This window comes from Zosterops lateralis, assembly GCF_965231275.1.
Source record: "Zosterops lateralis genome assembly, chromosome: 9".
Lineage (NCBI taxonomy): Eukaryota > Metazoa > Chordata > Aves > Passeriformes > Zosteropidae > Zosterops > Zosterops lateralis.
This window is the reverse complement of record NC_139769.1, coordinates 13,347,898-13,368,256: the sequence shown is the minus strand read 5'-3', so window position 1 is coordinate 13,368,256 and position 20,359 is coordinate 13,347,898. Positions and strand designations below refer to the sequence as shown.

Here is a 20,359-nt window from a genome sequence, read left to right as displayed (position 1 = left end):
CTCTTCCTGTTGCTTCTCTACACAGCTATGTCAGTTTAATTTGCTTTCATCAGAATTTTTGTTGACAGTAAAATTAATGTGCAAATTTCCTATCAGTTGTATATATTAATATAATTCCCTCTCAAATACAGTTCATTGAAATTAGCACTGGTAAAAGGTGGGATACATATTCATACAGTTATTTACATAAATCCCATTCAGTTTTATGCATCCTAAGCTTTAATGCAAAATATCTACTACTGCAGGTAATTTTAGCACAAGCAAAACAGCACATAAGTGGCATTTGACTTCCCAAAGATTGGGTGTCTTTTAATAAAGAGATTATTTGAAGAGAAAAAAAAACAGTTAGAAATTACATTTGTAACATAACTTTTTTACATAAAAATTACTGTCTTTACAACAAAGAGAATGTTGAAAATACTGATGTGTTTCTCCAACAAATCACACACAATTGGTTCTTTTCAAATTACATAAATTGTGCATGATGATTGTGCATTTGTGATACAGAGTAAGATATTAATAAAATAATAAACTTTTCAATGAGAACTTTATTATGAAGCAACTTACATGACAGAGTACACACTAGACCAAAAAGTAAGTTTTATAAAAGTAAGTATGTACTGGGAATTGATTTATGCAGCACAGCAGTTTTATCAGTTCTAATGTCAAAAATATCTTTTAAATCAGTTGCAATATGTATATTGATCTGCAGATTATTTACCTGGATTTAGAATGCTAACTATAGGAAAAGACATTAGGTCGTTATCTATATAAGTTTAGGGAATTCAGGCACCATCTATTCCTTGTTGTGAAAGGCATTTGCTACTAAAAACACAAACGGGAATCTACTACGTGCAGGTGCAGATTCTACTGAGCAATGCAGCTCTGTTTGTGTAAGTTCTCCCTGGTAAACAGAGGAGCTGCAAGGTCACGAAACAGACAATGGCAGATCTCTCAGGAACTTGGGCTTTACTGTTTAGACTTGCAGTTTTTATACTTCCCTGAGCATAATGCTGCAACGCATGACTTACAGCAGTCTCTATTTTTCACAATTTTCCAGTTAATGAAAGTAATGTTTAAATACTCTGAAGTTAGATTATTAACTTCTACAAAATAGAAACAGATGTGCGTCTCAGTATGCCATTAAATTTATGATTTACATAGTATTCTTGAATACAGCTGAGCAGAGGCCAATGATTCTAATTTGCTCTAGATTTACAATAACCTGATCTGGTTTTTGTAAGTACTGAAACACTTTAAACAAAATTAGAAAGCCGTTGTGCTTTGTGTGATTAAAGATGCAATTCCCTTTGGGGTAATGAGAAGAGTTAGAACATGTTTCTTTCTTTATGGATGTTTCTATTATAAACACTAGTACCATATATTATGTATTTTTGTTACTATTTCCTTGCTTTTAATTATAAATTAAACTGATTGAATTGTACTGGAGTTACAAAGAAACAATGCCAAAATCTAGCTAAAAAATGCAAACTGAGGTTCATAAAAATCCTTAAAATTCTTCTGAGGGCCTTAAGACATTGCTAGAAAAATACTAGTTCCTTATAGTTTGCAGAATCCAAAACATCTCTGTGATTTAAAACTACGCAGTTTAAAGGAATTATTTAAAAAGCTAACACATTTCTCAGCTTATTAAATTATGTTAAGGCACAGCATTTTACAGGACAGAGTTTCTGTGTATTCACAGCATTTTACATCTGGAGATACAGATTAACTGTATCTAATGGCAGAAATCACAACTGGAATGAATATTATTGTTTAAAACAAGGTGTATCTGTGGGTAGAGATCAAGCTGTGTTGTTGTGACACTAAACACTGAAGTTCTTAAAAAGAGTTAAAATGAGATTAGATCTGTCAGATACAAGTAATGCAAGAAGAATACCCTGTGTATGAATATTTAAGATCTGTTTCAAAGATTCTGAAAATCAGAAGCTAGGTCTATAAAGATGTATGGATTCAATGTTAGCTGGAAATGAGGTATTTCCAAATTGTAATCTATGACTCCGTGGTCAAAAATGTAGGTCATTTAGCATTGTAATTAACTTTTCACAGGGAAGGGTGACAAAGCAAGCAAGTGTATGCATCTATTTAATAGGGACTTTTTATAAGAATTTTTAAAACTACTTCAACTATTCCTTGCATATTGCACTCCAAAAATCAAATGAATTTTATGAACGTAGAAGTAATAAATCAGACATTTATTTTACATAGTACCTGGACTATAATATTATTGCATGTATTATTTTATTAATTTGCTCTTTTACATAATGCATTGAAGATAATATAGGCTCAATGTCATATACTCATATTAAATCATACTACAATATATGTATTTATATTTATCTTTACCTCTGATGAAATGTTTAATATTATTAATCCTTTCAGTTTAATTATATATAATTAACCATCATTAGAACAGGAGCATTACCTTTTAATAAAATTTTAATCATACATTTACTCAAGCACGGGATCAAAATGCTACACAAGGATGACAAGTCTTGAAAGTGATTGAATGAATTCAATTTATTTGGTCACTCACTCTTCCAACTCACTTAGAGATTGCCATCTGTGCTTCACTCAGGAGATCTCCAAGGGTAAGCTCCCACACTTCTACACTCTGTTAGATGTGGGATTGCAGCCTTAGACACTCGCACAGACAGAGCTACAAGCCCAGAGCTCAGCCTGGCTGCTGCTCCAAGCTCCAGGCTCAGACTTGGGTTTGGGTTCCAGCAGTGCCCCTGACAGCTCCACAGGGATTCTTGCACTGGGCTCTGGGTTGCTGGAGTGGAGCACTGGTAGAATTCCTGACCCAGGCAGACTCATGTGCACATATCTCATTTAAGAAAAAATAAGGATCGCTATGGATTTTTTTTCTGGGGGATCTGGCAACGGCAACTAGAATGAAAAAATGGTAGGAGAAAGATTTTTCATCATGCATTGAGGCTGAAGTGCATATAGCTGGACAAATTTTGTGGTTTCCTCTGAACTTTCTGGGAAATTTTTCTGTTAAACATGCAATTACCCACACACGAGGCATCAGGCTGACAACGAGAGATTAGCAAACACTGTAATTACTTCAACTTTAGGTTGTGTCCAGGGAAGAATTAGTATTTGAGAATTGTTTTTTCCCTTCCTGACAGAATGAGTATGGATATGGAATAAATTATTGGTAGGAATGAATGGCATCAAGACATCAGAACTTTGTACTTTTCACCCATAATGTAACATAAGCTGAGGCCTCTCTTCTACAAACACACAGGTCCGGGTCAGCAAACTTCTGCTGAACCAAGATCATATCCACAGTCCTACAAATACTTATTCTCAACATCAATATTAACTTAGAAATCACAAATATTGGGAAATATGTCATCTTGTATTAAAATTAGTGGGGAGTTTTTGAGAAGTTTTTAATTGTTTTTATAAATTCATACTAACTCACTGAGGCCCAGATTGTGGAATTGTGTTTGCAGCAAACTGTTCTTCAAGAAGCCCTGTGTGATTAATTTGGGAGGCTGGAAGTAAAAACTGCAGATGAGAATTCCATATGTCTGAGACAAAGCACCTGAAAGGAAAACTCACATTTTAATGGCAGAGCATGGGATGGCCATTATAGGAATATATTGTATTGATAAAAAGGGAAAACACCTGGTCAACAAAGGTTTTGCAATATTTTTTTTGTATTAGTTATTTTAAAGTCATATTAAGCTGTCAGAAGACTTTGGTTCATTATGAACACTCTGTTTCTAAAAGATGCTCGGTGAGTCTGGATGCACTTAGGATAATTTATTTTCCAATCAACTCTGAGTTACCCAAACCTACTTCTATTGAAGTCAACTTTTATTTTTTGAAAGAGAATTAAATCAAGTTTAATTTTTCTTCAAAAAGAAGCTTAGTTAAGTTTCTTAATTGTCAATTTTCTTCAAACAATTATTGCATGACAAAATTTTTAATAAATTAACACCCAATAAATTTTGTGATTCCTTCTATTAAAGCCCATGCGAAAAACATTTGGCTGGTGCAATTACTCAACAACTCAGAGTAAGTGGGAAGTTCAAAACTGTGTTTATATTAGTTCTTAACTTTCCTAATAAGGTTTAAAGTTATCTTATCTGAAAATACATTTAAATTTAAAAGGAGACAATATTTTAAATGTTTGTGGTTCTGGAAGGCTTAATACATTGAAAAATATTAACTAAAAATACAATGGACTTCTTGATTGGTTTGTATTTTTTTTTTTTTTAATTAATTTTGCAGGGGTGCTTTGTATTAATATTGACATGGGTAAGACACTTCAACAAATTTGAGAATGATAAGGCTATTTTCCTGCCACTCTGATTGCTCTTTATTGCATAAGATTCTGGTCAGAAAGTTTTAGTGTCTCAAATCTATAGACTGCCCATTTTCAGAAAATGCCAGAATAGAGATTCCAGTAAAAACATGTAGGAGAACTTTCCACCTTGTGACAAGACTTTTTTACTTATGAAAACCTGTCTTCGTTGAAGAGCTGCTGTCTTCATTATTTAATTTCTTTGTGGAGCTCACAGTCAACATGATCCCGTTGAGTTTTTTATTTAATATGTTTCAGAGCACAGGACACCTGCTGACTTCTTTAATAACGAGTTGTCCTCCGTTGGCTTATATGTGAAAACTGTTCAGCAGAGGCAAGTAAAGAATAACCTTAGACATTATGACTGATTCCATTAAAAAATAAAATAAAAGAAAACTGTGTCCAGGCTCCACATCTGAAGTCCCTAAAATATATTTGCAAGAGCTTTTCACAGCATGGAATTCAGGTGGATTTCTTTTTTTTTTTTTAATTGAATTCTGTTCTGTGTAAGTGCAGTCACTGGAATTCAATTTCCATGTAGGCTCCCAGGAAACAAATACATGCTAAGTATTTTTATTGCTAATGTCTTGGATTTAGTTTCTTAAATATTATTTAGATTTGACTGTGGACAGAGTTGCTAATGTTTACCTTAACACAGGGCTCTGTGACTCTCATTGGAGAATGGACTCTTTAAAAACAAATTGGCTAAAGCACAGAAGTTTAACAATGAATAAATTCCAAGGCTTTGTATTGTATTAATAAGGATCAAATTCTACTTCTTTGTACAAATCCTATGAATTCAATGGAAAATCTCCATATTCCCAATTCAACCTATCTTTTTTTTTGACCAATTTTAAAATATCTTCCCTACTTTGCTGGAAGCCTCTTTCATATCTTGTTAGAATTATGGGGTTATAGTGTTACAGATGATTCAGGGAAGCTCTACACTCTCAGTCCTGCAGTGTGTAAGGAAGTAACCCCACTAAGATCAATGAGCCCTGCTCTTGAGTGGATGGTAACTAAAACAAAGAAATAAGACTTTGACCAATTACTTTATCTTAATTTGCCTTATTCTGCACTCATTCACATTTCTCCCATAATTCTTTCCCTTCTGCTGAAAAACATTATTTCACCACAACTCACAGAACTCAGGTGATGGATAACAAGCATCACACAAATGAAAACTATGCACAGCCACTGTTAACTCACATTCAGAGTCTTCTTCAAGAACATATTTAAAAAATGCTTTTTGTTTTACAACTATAAAGAAAACTGTTGACTGATAAGGCAAACTGTTAAAACAATTAATTGGTTTAGGTTTTTTATGTTAACCCTTTATTTTAGTCAAAGAAATGAACCAGTGGTTCAGCCTTGTTAATTATTTTATATTACAATCAAGAAATTAGGCAGCCTTTATCCACCCTTGGTGTTATGTGAAGGATGCTTGTCTGATGAAGGCACATGTGCTCCCATGTCAGGTTCTGTCTGAGGACCTAATCTAACTTATGCCCAAACCCCTATTAGAAAACAGACTTTGCTTTCTTTTAAATCTGCTTCCCTTTTCTTTAAGAGGAAATGTTTCAGTTTAGTATATTGTCTACTACTATATATAGTCTATATTATCATTATTCCCATGCCTCTATATTCTATATTATTTATTATCTATTGCCGCTTTGTATTATATTGTTGAAAAATCTTTAGGTGTTAGATGAATGGAATTTTATTTTGTAATTGAGTACTTTTAATAGGTAAGTTTGTTGATACATGTGTAAGGTTTATTAGTACTTTTGTTAGGTTTGTCAGGAAATTAGGATGTGGCAGAGATATATGTCTTTTTAAAATCCATCTTGTAACAACTTGTGCATATAACTTCTTTTCAATTTCTGCTTACGAGTAATCATTTTTATATGTGTTTAAATCACATTTCAATTTTCTGTAGACACAGTTCTTATTACATAACATATACCATTGCTAGTTTTGTAAATATGTTTTCATTATTACTTCCTAGAACTGAGACAAAACAACAGCTACTCTGCAGGATGATAGCAATGACTATTAAAGGATTCAAATCAGGATGGACACTGGAGAGCACACAGAGCAAATGGCAGACCTATCCCAAAGAACTTCTCTGGCACTACCTCCTCTTGAAATTACACAGCTTTTACTTTTCAGTCTTGGTGGGGGCTGAATGTCTTGAGAATGGGAGGAGGACACCAAACCCCACAGAAATCTCCAAGCTGAAGTCCAGCAAACCACCACCACCCTTTCAGTGCATGATACAGGAACAGATCTGGGGGGCCACTGTGTCCTGTAATTGTCTGCGAGCAGAACCCACCAGAGAGATGCTGCATGAATTTACGTCTGGCAAATGCCAGGCAAAAATAACTGTGACTACATCCTGCCCAGGGACTTGTGTGGGATTCAGGCCTGATTTCAGGCCCAGCAAGGAGGTGCAACAATATGGGTGTGCCCACACTGTGGGCTGGGCAGGCTCTTGGTCTTTGCCCTTCTGTGCCATTCCCGCAGGCAGTTGCAGCAGGATGGCCTCACTCTCCAAAGATGTTTTGTCACAGTCCATCTTCCTTTTACTTTACTGGAATTCTGTGTGGTGGGGCTAAGCTGGTCACAAACAGATAAAGTGAGACACACTTTTTTTCACTTCAGCTCATGTCTCTTTTTCCTGTGCTCTGTACAAGTATTTCATAGCACATTAGGAAAAAATGTTTATGTACTGTCTAAATCAGTCTAAATAAAATGTTAAAGGTGACAATCTCTTTAAACATTACTGATCATTACTTACAAAACTATATTTTAAAATTGTGAAAACAAATGCTTTGACCTTGTGAGCTATGGAAATATTTAAAAAACAAATCTGCTCTGCTTTTTGGCTAATAGTTGTGATTTGCATAGTTGAACCTTGAATGTAGTCATAAATAGCTGCAGAATCCATCTTGGCATAATGCCCAGCAATGTTAGGGTGCCAGACAAAAAATCAGGTCAACCACTTACCAAGTAAGTCATTCTGTCTCAACAAGGTGATGTCTAACAAAGAAGCTACAAGGCAGAAGACAGCTAACATATTCAGCTGCTGTTCAGAAAGACAAGAACTTTTAATTTATCAGGATAATCTACTACTTGTAATCAGTACACCAAGTGAACTCCCTCTTGTAAAAAAGAGAAAAGCCCATCAATTGTTTCTGCTAATTAAGATGAATATTATTCCTGTGAAACGAACCAAAAAGTTCTGTATAACCAGAATCCCAATAGAGATCTATAATCTCAAAGAATAATTGCACAGTTTTAATTGAGAAGAAAGTGAGAACTATTTTTTTGTCTTCTTCAGTTTTTAGCTGCAGCTGTCTTCTGTGTGTTAGTGGGTCTTTTATGATCTTGGTTAATCTGACTTTCCATATATTAAAACTTGTGGAATTAAAAATTTATGACAAAATGTTTGTATATTTGATGAAATGCTACCACAAAATGGCACGTATTTAGGAATAATTTTAGGTAACAGATAATTTATTAACATACATAGGAAAAAGTCCTTTTTTCGATTAAAATCTAGATGTTATTACTGCTCATAGTAATGTGCATTTAATCTTTATACATTAAGCAGGAGTTAGAAATTAGAAGGTAAGTCTATTTTCTTAAAGTGATATTAATTATATATTCAACAATTTATTTTATTCTGTGATATTTATCTTGGTTTTAAGATTAGAGAAAGCCTTGCTGTGTTGAAAGGAAGTAATGTGATGAAGCTCAGTTTCCTGTTCCTTAAACAAAAGATACCCAAATTGAAAATACATTTATATTTGAAATAATATTTACATGAAGAAAATCCATAATCAACAGAGTAATCCTGGACTGAGCAGGTCAGAGAAAATTCATTGAGATACGCATGGTTATATGTATAAAAATTAATTAAACCCAAATAATCTATTACTGACTTTGTTGAAATAACCCATAAAGTCCAAGCTTTTGTCCAATCTGCTTCACTTGTAGTGTAAATCGCACATTTGGCCTCCAAATAAAAATAATTATAATTTCAATCAACATGCAAATTTAGAGTTTAAAATTACCTCAGATCAGGATACTGGCTAAAAACATTTCTTTCCATGAAAAAAATGAAATGCTGTGTCTTTTTTCTTCCCTTCCCCCAAGCTTTCCTCACAAAACCAGCCTCAGGCTAAAATGGTTTTAAGTAGACGAAAGCTGCTGGTAAACACTTACCTTTGACAATATTTTTGTCTAATGAACATTGCAGAGAAGGGTGTATGCAGTGCAAGTGTCTGTGCCTGCAACCTACGTACAATCCTTGTGCCAAGGGCCCACTGCTAATAGGCAAATATACACAAAAGAGGCAGGCCCTTTGATGGTTTAATCCCAAACATACTTAACTGTCACATAGTTAATCTTTTAGATTAAAAATGACTCTCGAGTTCTTCTTGAACATTTTTTCTGTTTGTGGATGAAAGAGGTTAAATGTAGTTCTCATGCCTGTTTGGACTGTTCTTTTATTTTTATTTTTTTACATCCCCCCCAACCCTAGTTTAACATGACTTTTCCCTTTCTTTAATCAGAGATATGCCCCTGAAGGATCTGCAGGCATGATTGTTCTGAAATACTCCATTCTTTCCCTCCTAGCAGGCAGGTAAAAGTGCATTACAGGCCTTGCCAAAGCAGACCTCCCTGCTATTATCAGAGGGGTAGAGCTACAGGTCAAACCCAAGTGCATCAAAACAGCTTCACCTGCAGGTTTTACTTTCCTAGAAAAAAGTTTCAAAGATCAACTAACCCTCCATGTTGATCAGAAATCATTCTTACAGGTCATCACAAAACTTGTGTTTTGATATTAGTTTTCTTGAACATTGGCAATTTTGATACTGCTTCGATCAGATACAACAAAAAATCAGTCCCACATATTTTAAATCATTGTCTTAAGCTCTGATGCATTAAATTTTGTAAATAATTGCTTTTTTCTGGACTCTTGCGTTCTTTTTGGGATAAAATGGAAGATCTTTCAAGTATAACACTAAGAAGCACATTTTAAATCAGAACTCGTGCTCCAGTGAGATATTTTTCAAGTAGTATTTCTTTCCACTTTAGCTTCCACAGTAGTTTCACTTCATGATGGTTTTATGTTGATTTCAGACTACATTTTTATGTAGTGGGAAAGGATATTTTTTGTAAAGTGAATGCCCAAGATCTGATGGAAAACATTTCTCCTTAGCATGTGCTCATAGGATTCAGTAGTTTGTTCAGAAGTGTTATTTTAGCATGACCTTTACACATACAGTATGATGAATTTTTCTTTTTATTTGATTGTAAAAATGTTATGATCAAGGGGTGAAATAAACATTGCCTTTTTCAGTCATAAAAAAACTCCAAAGATGAAACCATCTTTTTAAAACAATATAATAGCATGCAGAAGTGATGTCTGTGTTTGTAAGTTACATATTTTTAAATTCACACATACAGCAAAGCTCTGGTGAAACATGAATAACGATCAATTTTATACAGTTCAAATAGTAACACACTATGAAAGTCACCCCTTTTCAGCCTAAAGGAGCGAGAGCATTATGTTTAAGGGAATTTATACATTACAAATAGTTGATATTAAAAATAAATAGTTCAGCATTCTGTGGTCATCAGCATTTCTAACAAGGATGTTAAATCCTTCCATATTTTCTTTTGAATAATTAACATAATGTTCTGCAAATCTTTTCTAGGTAGCTTACAGGATTTGAATATTCAAATGTTTTCAGCTGTATAAGCCATATAATTATGAAATTGTACAGTACAGTTATTTCTCAAGCAATTTGGCAATCCTTTCTCACAAGAATTTACCTTCTGTTCTGTGTTATCAGAATCAGAAAAATCTTTTTGCTTACCATTCTGGAAAAGATGGAATTCATCATTCTGCCATAAAGACCCTAGAAAGCAAAGAAAGTGCTATTAGTTATTATATTCTTATCTGCAGGGATTCTAACTGGCAAACAGTGCATCAGCATCAAAACAAAAAATGAAAATACATGTTTGAATCATAGATCAATAGTTTAATGCAGTTCTAAATATGTATTACAGGTACCTAGCAGGTACTGGATTAGAAAAAAGCACAAGTTATTGTGCATATCTGTGCACATCTGCATGCTGGTTGGAATTTATCTGCATAGTGTTCAAAAAATACAGACAGAGGGCAACCAACTTGTGAGTGTATTTTAAAAAATAAAACCATGAGCTTGCTGTCAACTCTGCTATGGAGCAGGAGAAAACATGAGCATAAAGGGTTATGATCAGAAGAGACAATTATCAATGACATGTTAAAGGCTTTCTTCCTAACTCGTTGAGGAATTTGTATTAGCATTGAAAAAATTCCATTACTGTTAAAACAATTAATCAGCCTTTATATTTTGCTTCAGAACAATATTGCTCATGAGTTCCAGGTTTGCAATGGTCAGACTGGTGTCCTGAGGAAGTACTGAGTACACCCCACACCTCTTCAGCATGCTTTAACCCTGGTGTGAAAATGAAAGAATGGATACTAGTTAACTCTCTTCACTTCCTTCTTTTCTATGATCCCTTTCAGGCTGTTTTACACCTGACATCATGGCTATTCTGTTTTCTTTAGAAAGAAATGAATCACTGCTACCATTCCCTGTACTAAAGGCTGAACGGAGAGGGAGTGATCACTTTCACTCAGTACCTACACAGAGACTTCTCTGTGATTTCATGCGCTATGCCAATTGTGCACTTTGAGAATAAAAAATTTTCAGGATAATAGGCTAAATTCTGTGATCATTTGATCATTTCTCACACAGAATACAACTTTACTCCTGCTGAAATGGTACAGAATCTACCTCATATATAGTTTTCTGAGGTAAAACAGTTTCGTGCCAAAGAAGGAAGAACACTTAAAACCCACTTATTATTCTTAACTGTTTTCACTGTTTGAGAAAACTAAATCTTTAAGCAAACATGCAAGGGAGAGAATTAAGGAATTTAATTAAATATTATGTTGAGAAAATGTTACTAAAGCCAAGAGATGCAGTCACAAGACACTTAAAAAAAAAAAAAAAAAAAAAAAAAAAAAAAAAGTTGAGGTCTATGTAGGACTATTACCTTTGAAAAGGAAAACTAAAAACTCAAATAAATGATAGATCAATTCCAGGTTCTCACCATGAGCACATGTACCACTGGATGAATATAGGTATGTAAAGGTAAGGGAAACTCCAGATAGAGAATAATTCCTCAGTATGGAAAAGAAAAGAAGTTATTTCCGTTCAAGGAGTTTACCTTGGGCAAAACAGGAGTTTCCAGGGTGTGCAGTGCTGCAGAAATTCAGATTTAATCTAGGTTGCACGCAGCACAAGAAATAGGGAGCCTGGCTAGAACTCGTGTAAATTAGAACAATCCCTGAGGGCTGCTCTATTTCACATGAGGATTCATTGGCCTGCAGCAGCCCTGATTCCCAGCATCTACAGAGGTGATGTAAAATGCCACTTTTTGCTCCATTTTTTATGGGCTACACTTTCAAAGTCCCTCACCTCAGACATAGCATGGGATATTTCTTTTGCTTCCTCTACAAAACACAGGAAAACAGCATCCCTATCAGCCAAACAAACAAAAATTTCACATAAGCTCAAAATGAATCCTTTGAACATCTGCTTCAGTGGAGCCAATTTCCCACAAAGCAGTGGCTTCTGTGTGATTCCCAGAGATCTCTGCTCCTCAAACCTCTGAGTTTGCAAACACGCTGTTTGAGTGAGGTACACATTTATCAACTGCCTGTCTGGGACTCTCATTAAAAAAAATCCATTCATTTCAGCAAAGTAATAGTTCCCTTTCCTCCACACAGCTTTTGAGTCCCCTTGCCACAAAGATGTGATTTTTTTTTTCCAAAGCTATTTGTAAACCAATAAAATGTCACTACTTCATAAATGAACAAAAGCTCTCATTGACTTCAAAAGGAATTATATTCGCAAAAGATTTTGTCTCTAGTTCTTACCTGCTTAATTATTAAGATTCTAAAACATGATTTACAGTGTTGTAAGATAGGAACTGAAAATTGTGGGCCTGTCCCCACCTCCCAGCCAGGTATGCAATCCACCAGGCTGATACATGAGTTGTTCAATACTTTCACACGAGTGTCCTCCTGAAGGCATTGCAGCAATGTTTGTGCTTGGAGTTAAGTATATGTTTTAATGCTCTACTAAATCACGGCTTAAGTACTTAGATGTTTTCAGATGAGCAGACCAGCTGAAATTAAGTAAGTTTAGTGTAATGGCTAAGGTATGAACTCTTTGGACATAAACAATTTTGATGAATAGTCTATTTGCTACTATACAGAATACTGGATTGTTAATTTAGAAGAAGTGCGTCAAGGGTTCTCCTGGATTCTGTTTTCACAGGCTGAAATAAATAACTGTCTGGGTATCTATGTATCTATGTATGTATGTATATATATGTATATATAATAACTGTATGATCACCCAGCTCTCAGATTTAAAGAATTGCTAACATGTCTTTGATCTCCTTTCTGAAAGATCAGATTTGTCTGTTTAGGTTATAACTGTTTTCAGTGCCTCTGGTACTGGCATTATAAATGTCAAAAAGAAAAAAGTCAGCCCTGTAGTTCCCGTGTGCTCACTCCAGTTTCTGGAGCATTAAACAAAATTGCCCATTTCTGATCACGGGCTCCTGAAGAGGGCAGCACGTTCTAGATATTATTGAACTGTAAGCTTTGAGGTGACAGCCTAGGCTTGACTGTACTGCACATGGAGGAAGGATGAATAAAACTTTCTGGATTTGCTGTGTACACGCTTCCCACAATACAGTAAGTCAGCAAAAGTCCTAGGCTTTTGACCAAGGTCAAAACTGTATTTGATTATTTAAGAGAACATTCAAATTAGCTACCTGAAGTAAAGTATTTAAAAAGAGAGCAACAAAATATCCAGCAAGGAGAACTTCCACAAGGAGTATGTTTTATCTTTAACACTGTAGATAACTTTTCCTATTGGCAGTGCATTGACTATCAAAACTACTAAAGGGGTTAGATTTAATTATCTCACTTCTTTGCACATTTCATCTCAATTGCTATGGCAACATTCAGTTGCCTGAGCAGCAATGTACACTTTAATCAGATATTTCTTCACTCATTTCTCTGTGCACCACAGCAATGTAGTCAAATTTATAGCCAAACCCTGATGCATCTGATAACACCTCTTAGGAATTAATGGTTAGGTTTCCTCTGCCCCTCACCCACAGACACAAATATTTCTAGAGAGTTTTGCACTGCGATGACAAAAGCTTTAGGAGTTGGAAAGTGTGTGTGCTTCCCTTTCACTGTTTCTTCCCTACTTCACTGATTTTATGTTGTCTTCTGCCACCACTCCCTTTTCACAAGGCTTCTGCTTACTCGGGAACTCTTCCCATCAAGCAGTGGGCAGGTCTTCTGGTCCCTGCAGGAACTCTTTCAGGGCTGACAACAGGAAACATAATAATTGGGCAGACAATATGGTTCCTCCCATATTCCACCCTGCCCTGAAAAGCTTTTTGTTGGATTACTCAGCCCTGATTAAATGCTTCGTCAGAGTACATCATAGTTCTTTAAAGTTCTTGGCCCAGAAACCAGGAACACGGGCTAAAATAAAAGTAATTAGAAGTGATGAGCAGATAGTAGGGACTCCTTATTGAAATGCAGACAGTAAAAAGAGTCAGGAAGCTAAAAGTACATGGGGATTACTAAATTCAGGTTATGGGAAATCTTGATATTTCTGACACAGAATATTGTCTGGTTTGCAAACATGTCACCATCAAGGTAAAGGGCAAACAGAGATAAGTTCCTAATGCTGCCTTAGTGTCCATTGTGAAAAACATAGAAATGCATTAGGATTGAATTTGTTTGGACTATAGTCAAACATTTAGGAAAGAGAGATAGGCATAAAGCATTAAAACATAATTCTGCCTATTTTGAAGATTGTCTAGATAGTCAATTTTGCTTTTTGCATTAAAGAAAATATTCTACACTGCTTTTTGTTCTACATGTATTTTTCACAGCTGTTCATCTGTTTCCATGTAAGCAACTATCACAGCTCAGTTTTTAATAAGGTCTCAGATTACTGCTGGCCTGAAGATTTTTGGAAACCCTTGCTAAGTACAGAGTTGTCTTGGACCATTTTCTTCCAGAGAGTTATGATGGAGCCAGAGTCAGAACCACTCCACATCTCATCAATGATAACAAAATCTGATCAACCTCCCTGACCATGCACCATGAAGTCTCTTTCTACAGTTTATCTCCATCTGAGCCATAGCAGCTTTTTTAGAGGCTTCATTACTCAAGATATCAAAAAATATAGAGTGCAAATTTATTAGGAAAATACAGGAAAATGTAAGTTCATGATATATGGGATGTTTATTATGGATCTGGGGAGACTTTTCCAGCTCAGGTACCAAAGGCTAACATTGGCAGGCCTATGTCATATGTCAGCACTATCTCCTGATCAACCAGTGAAGTTGCTATTTTTTCAGGATTTTGAAGAAAAAGCTGAAAGTTACTGAATCTACAATGCTTTTTCACATCAGCACATCTGGAGACATACATATATAAGTCTTTGAAATTTATAGGTCTAACTTTATATATAAAAATATTTCAGTTAACAAGATGCTCTCAGTAGTTTAACATAAGTATATCCTTGCAACTTTGTATATCTAAGATGAGCTTTAAATATAACTATACACAATATGTAACAGACAACATTGTGCCATAGGGGATGCAGAGATCTTTTAAGTCCAGATTTTGAAATTGTATTGGAAAAAAAAAATAATTAAAACCCCCAAAACTTTAAACCTAAAAATTTTGATATCTATGAAAAAATAAAGATTATAAAACATTTGTAGTATAACTTCTTCCACTTGATTGTTAATTTATGTAATTTAGGAAGAGCTATGCTGATTTCTACCAGCTGAGAATATGTTACATAGTTTTTATAATAATAATAATAGTATTTTTTATTGCTGAAATGATCTATGTTATACAATTGGAAATCTAGGCAAAAAAATATATTCCTTGTTTGAATACTTTATAAACTGAAGACTTTGTAAAAGATTGTCATGGCTTAGGGAGGGTGTTCTCCAATTTGCTACTCCCACTAAACCCACCTGTGCCTTGCCCTCCCCTCTCCTCTTCCTGTGTGGAAGCACAAAAGGCAAAGATCATGTGTTGAGATAAGAACAATTTACTGGAAATGGCAATGAGATAAGCAAATGAAGAGTAGCAGCAATATTAATAATAAAAGTGTACAAACAAGACAGTGATTCACACTCAAATATGTTCACTGAGGAGCTTGTGACCTGACTTGCAGCCACACCACCCTGCAAGCCCTTCCCTTCCTTCTGGAAGAGATTCCTTCCCCCAACCCCTGGCAGTGATGGTGGTAGGAGGTGGTATGGAATAACCTCCTTGTCCTGGCCATGCCCCTCCTGGCTACTGCAAAAAATTAACCCTGCTCTGGCTGGAACTAGGGCAAAGATATTGCAACAACTCCTCACAAAACAGTGTCATGACATTAAAGGACATTTTTTTGGACTGTGTAAAAATTCCAGTTTTGGAACATATTTCCCTATCCCTTTCACTCTTGTATAGGATTGTATAAAAGATGTACCCAACAAATATTAGGAATAAGTAATCTGTACAAAAAGTAGACTTGCTAAAGTACTTTAAACTTTATTAAGTCACTTACCTGTTTGTGTTTATGTGAAATAATCAAAAGTAAAACATTTTCAAAACAGTTTTGGGTGAGGGTGTGATTTCCATAGGGTACAGTGGAGTTCAATAAAATGTAATCTCTAAACTAAGGCATGTCATGGAGTTCTGTAGGGGACACACAGTTCTCACTAGGTTTCTTATCAGCAGTTTACAAACTTTTGCTATGGGTTGCCTCTACTTTTCAGTAATAGTTTGTTTCCTTCCCTCCTTTCATGCCTACTCTAAGCAGATTTTTCTTTAGTCTGTTTTAACCTAATCCCAGCCCCTCCCTCATTCTGAGCATAATAAACTACATTCTTTATAATATAAAACCTCTCCTGTTTCTCTCCAGCACAAGCAGAGCTCCTGGCATCCTCCCACTGCCCAGCAGTTGTCCCTCCCACTTCTCCAAGAGCTGCTGTGACCCAGGTATTCATCACACAGTATCTTCCCAGTCAACAAAATCAAACATTTTCTTAGGAGAAGTGCCTGCTTTCCTTGACCCTGGCTCTTTGCAGCCTGAAAATCTTGTCTTCAAGAAGAAGACATGGAGTGTGGCACCCGTGGCTGCTGCAGGTCCATTTCTCATATGGTTGTGAAAGAAGGGAGGAATTTGTGTGGCAAGAGAGACAGGGTAGGGTGACAGGAAAATTCAAAAGCTGAGTAAAAGTCTGAAGACTTTTATTTTTTTAATTGACACTTCCAAGTGCTCAACAAATTCTCCTTCCTCTCTGTGGGGTAAAGACTCCCTCTTGGAATATTGCTTGCAGCAGTTTCTGCTCACTTCTCTAGTCACTTAGTTTCAACTTTACTTGAATTTAAACATCCTTTCTATAAAGCCTAATCAATGTTTATGCAAGTGACCATATTATTTTTTAAAAGCTTAACCAAGCTAGAACTACTACAGGGCTCAGTTTTTGTGTATGTTTTGCACACACACACATATGTACATGTATACACAGAATTTATGTATGCTCTTACTGCAGCACTAAAACTCCCAAAGGTATTATTATGTTGTAAGACAAATTAAAATTAAACAAGAGGTAAAAGTGCACGTGAACTGAAAACTGTTAAAAAATGCCTACAGGCAAGACAGAAGTGAACAGCAGGAATTTATCCAGCTGTGAGTGTCCTGGAGTTTCTTTGGGCCAACTGACTGTGCTCTTATTTCTGCTGCAGGAAATGCAATTAAAAAAAAATCATTTAGGTGGTGTGAATTTCAAGCAAAACCACATGAATATTTTTTCTGCCTGTAAGATAAAAATAAAGAAAATTTCTGTAAAATTCATTAAGCTACAGGACTGAATGCAGATGGATGGAGGGAATACATAACAGAAGAGCCCAGAAAGAATAAGAGGGATATCTACCCAGGTCAGAAATGTAGAAATGTGATAGCAGGTAGATTTGCTGACAAGCACATCTCCTGACATCTGGAATTAGTGCAGTATGTGAGATCAACTTTGAAAACTTTTGTAAAAAAATTTGTCCTGGTATTTCTAAGACTAAATGCAAGAGAGGGTTTTTTTTGTTCTGATGGATGCAATGAGATCCTATAAAGGATACCTGAGATGTGCAGAACTGACATGGCCAAAGGTCTGCATACTGAGATCAAAACCAGAATCATAAACAACTATAGTAGTAGTAGCATGTATTAAATGTATACTAAATTTGGATTTGAAAATCACATTTTATGCAGATGCAAAGGGATGGACTCAATAGAGGTGAAGGCGATCAAACTGAATAATTATTTATCTTTTTGAGTAAAATTATTAGGTTTACTACTTCCTTTCATTCAAACCTTAAAACAATGTATCCCACAGTGAAAGAATTTGCTGTGTAAATTATTAGGTGTTATGCACTGAGAAAGAGAAATGACATGGCTCAGTGTAACAGTCACATAATGAAATAAGGAACTGTACTCCAACCAGTTAATTCAGTTATTTTCATGACAGTGTCATACAACAGTTACCACCATGATAATGCATCTTTGTTGACTTAGAAGTGCTCAAAAATGAAATAGCATTTGGACATAGAGACAAGGATATTAAGCCATGGTAGGAAGGAAGATTAGGAATGTAATTCTGTCTCATTTTTACAATACTGTAATCCCAATGGTACCACTGGAAGTGCTCCCAATTTCCACTAGAACAAAAGAAAGCATGTCTTCCTCTGATTCTTTATACTTGGAAAGTATATCTTAATAACAGCTATATTTATAGTCCAACTGCTATATAATGAAAGGAAATATGTGAAAATGAAAAAAAAAAAGTATTAGCACATGCATCAGAATAACACAACAAATAGGATGTGGCTTTCTACCGGTGAAAATAAAAATTAATATTCTTTTCTGCTTTGAGTATTTTGACTCCAAGTGCAGTTTTATAATCTAATTGGTATTATAGAATCATATAATGTTTACATTGGAAAAGACCCTCAAGATCATTGAGTCAAACCATTTGCCTCATGCTGCCAAGTCCACTGCAAACCCATGTTCCTCTGCACCACAGCTCCATGCTTTTTTAACTACCTCCAGGGATGGTGACTCAGCCACTTCCCCAGGAAGCCTGTTCCAATGCCTGACCACCCTTTCAGTGAAGAAATATATTCACTCTAAATTTCCCCTGGTGCAATTTGAATCCATATCCTCTTGTCCTATCATTTGGCACTTGTCAGAAGACACTGACCCACACACATCTACAACCACCCTTCAGGTAGTTGTAGCAGAGTCAGGTCACCCCTGAGCCTCCTTTTTTCCAGGCTAAACACCCCCATCTCCCTCAGCCACCTCTCATAAGACTTCTGTTCCAGCTCCATTGCCCTTCTCTGGACTAGTAGCAACCTCTCAATGTCTTTCCTGACCTGAGGGCCCCAGAACTGGGCACAGTGTTTGAGGTGTGACCTCAGGAGTGCTGAGCACAGGGGGACAGTCACTGCCCTGGTCCCCTTGGCCACATCAGTGCTGATGCAGGCCAGGAGGCCATTGGCCTTCTTGGCCACCTGGGCACAGCTGGGTCACGTTCATGTTCAGCTGCTGTCAACCAGGTCCTTCTCCTCTGGGCAGCTTTCCAGCCACTCTGCCCCAAGACTGTTGTGCTGCCTGGGGTTGTCGTGACCCAAATGCAGGACCCAGCACTGAGCCTTGTTGAACCTCACACTGTTGGCCTCAGCCCATGGATCCAGCCCATCCAGATCCCTCTGCTGAGCCTTCCTGCCCTCCAGCAGATTGACACTCCCACACAATTTGGTGGTGCTGCAAACTGGCTGAGGGTGCCCTCAATCCTCAAGTTCAGATCACCAGTAAAGATATTAAACAGAACTGAGCCTTGGGGACTGCCACTAGTGACCAGCCACCAAACAGGTGTGTACATCCATTCACCACCTCTCTAGGCCCAGCCATCCAACCAGTTTTTTACCCAGTGGGAGAGTACATCCATCCACACCATGGGAAGGCAGCTTATTCAGGAGAGCATCGTGGGAAAGTGTAAAAGAATTTACTAAAGTTTAGGCAGAAAACATTCACAGCCTTTCTCTCATCAACTAACCAGGTCACCCTGTCATAGGAGGAGGTCAGGTTGGTCAAGCAGGACCTGCCTTTCATAAACCCATGCTGGCTGGGCCTGATCCCCTTGATTGTCCTGCACCTGCTGTCCAATGGCACTAAACATAATCTGCACCATGACCTTCCCCAGCACCGAGGTCAGACTGACACAACTGTAGTTCCCTGGATTCTTCTTTTTAGCCATTTGTGTCATATTTCTTGTCAATTGGGACCTCTTGGATTAGCCACGACTAGTGGCTGGACAAGAAAGAGGAGTGGTCAGCACTTTTACCACTTCATGAATATTAAATGAAAGTAGCTGAGATTCATATAGTTTTTTCTACATGAAACTAAATGATTTGTATATATGAAACTATTTTTCCTTCAGAATAGAGCTCTGTGAAACAAATCTAAGCTTAAATTAAACAATAGCCTCAAAAACTTCTGCGTTTATAGGGCACTTCCATGCTTAAAAGCAACAATGTAAAACGTACTGATTTTGCTCAACAGATCTGCTCTTTGGACTAAATCCAGATTTCTAGTATTGGGACTTTTACTTCTGGATCAGGCCTCTTGTGTATATCCACATTCATATATGATTACTTTAGTGAAAAAAGTGGTTTTATTCCCATTTATGATGGAGTGAACTGAATTATCTTTTGGCATTACTTACTGTATCAACAATGAAATTTGTGCAATCGCAGTGCATTTAAATTCTGTACTATAATAAAAC

General features: G+C 36.3%; 1 protein-coding gene across 6 annotated transcripts in view; it reads right to left on the bottom strand.

The window, feature by feature from the left end:
* Nucleotides 1-20,359, bottom strand: part of ADGRL2 (adhesion G protein-coupled receptor L2) — a 311,558-nt gene that overhangs the window by 164,336 nt on the left and 126,863 nt on the right. For all 6 annotated transcript variants that reach the window (XM_083867780.1, XM_083867781.1, XM_083867782.1 and 3 more), the window contains exon 2: nucleotides 10,237-10,278. The gene's annotated coding sequence lies outside the window, so the exon portion shown is untranslated. The remainder of the gene's footprint in view (nucleotides 1-10,236; nucleotides 10,279-20,359) is intronic.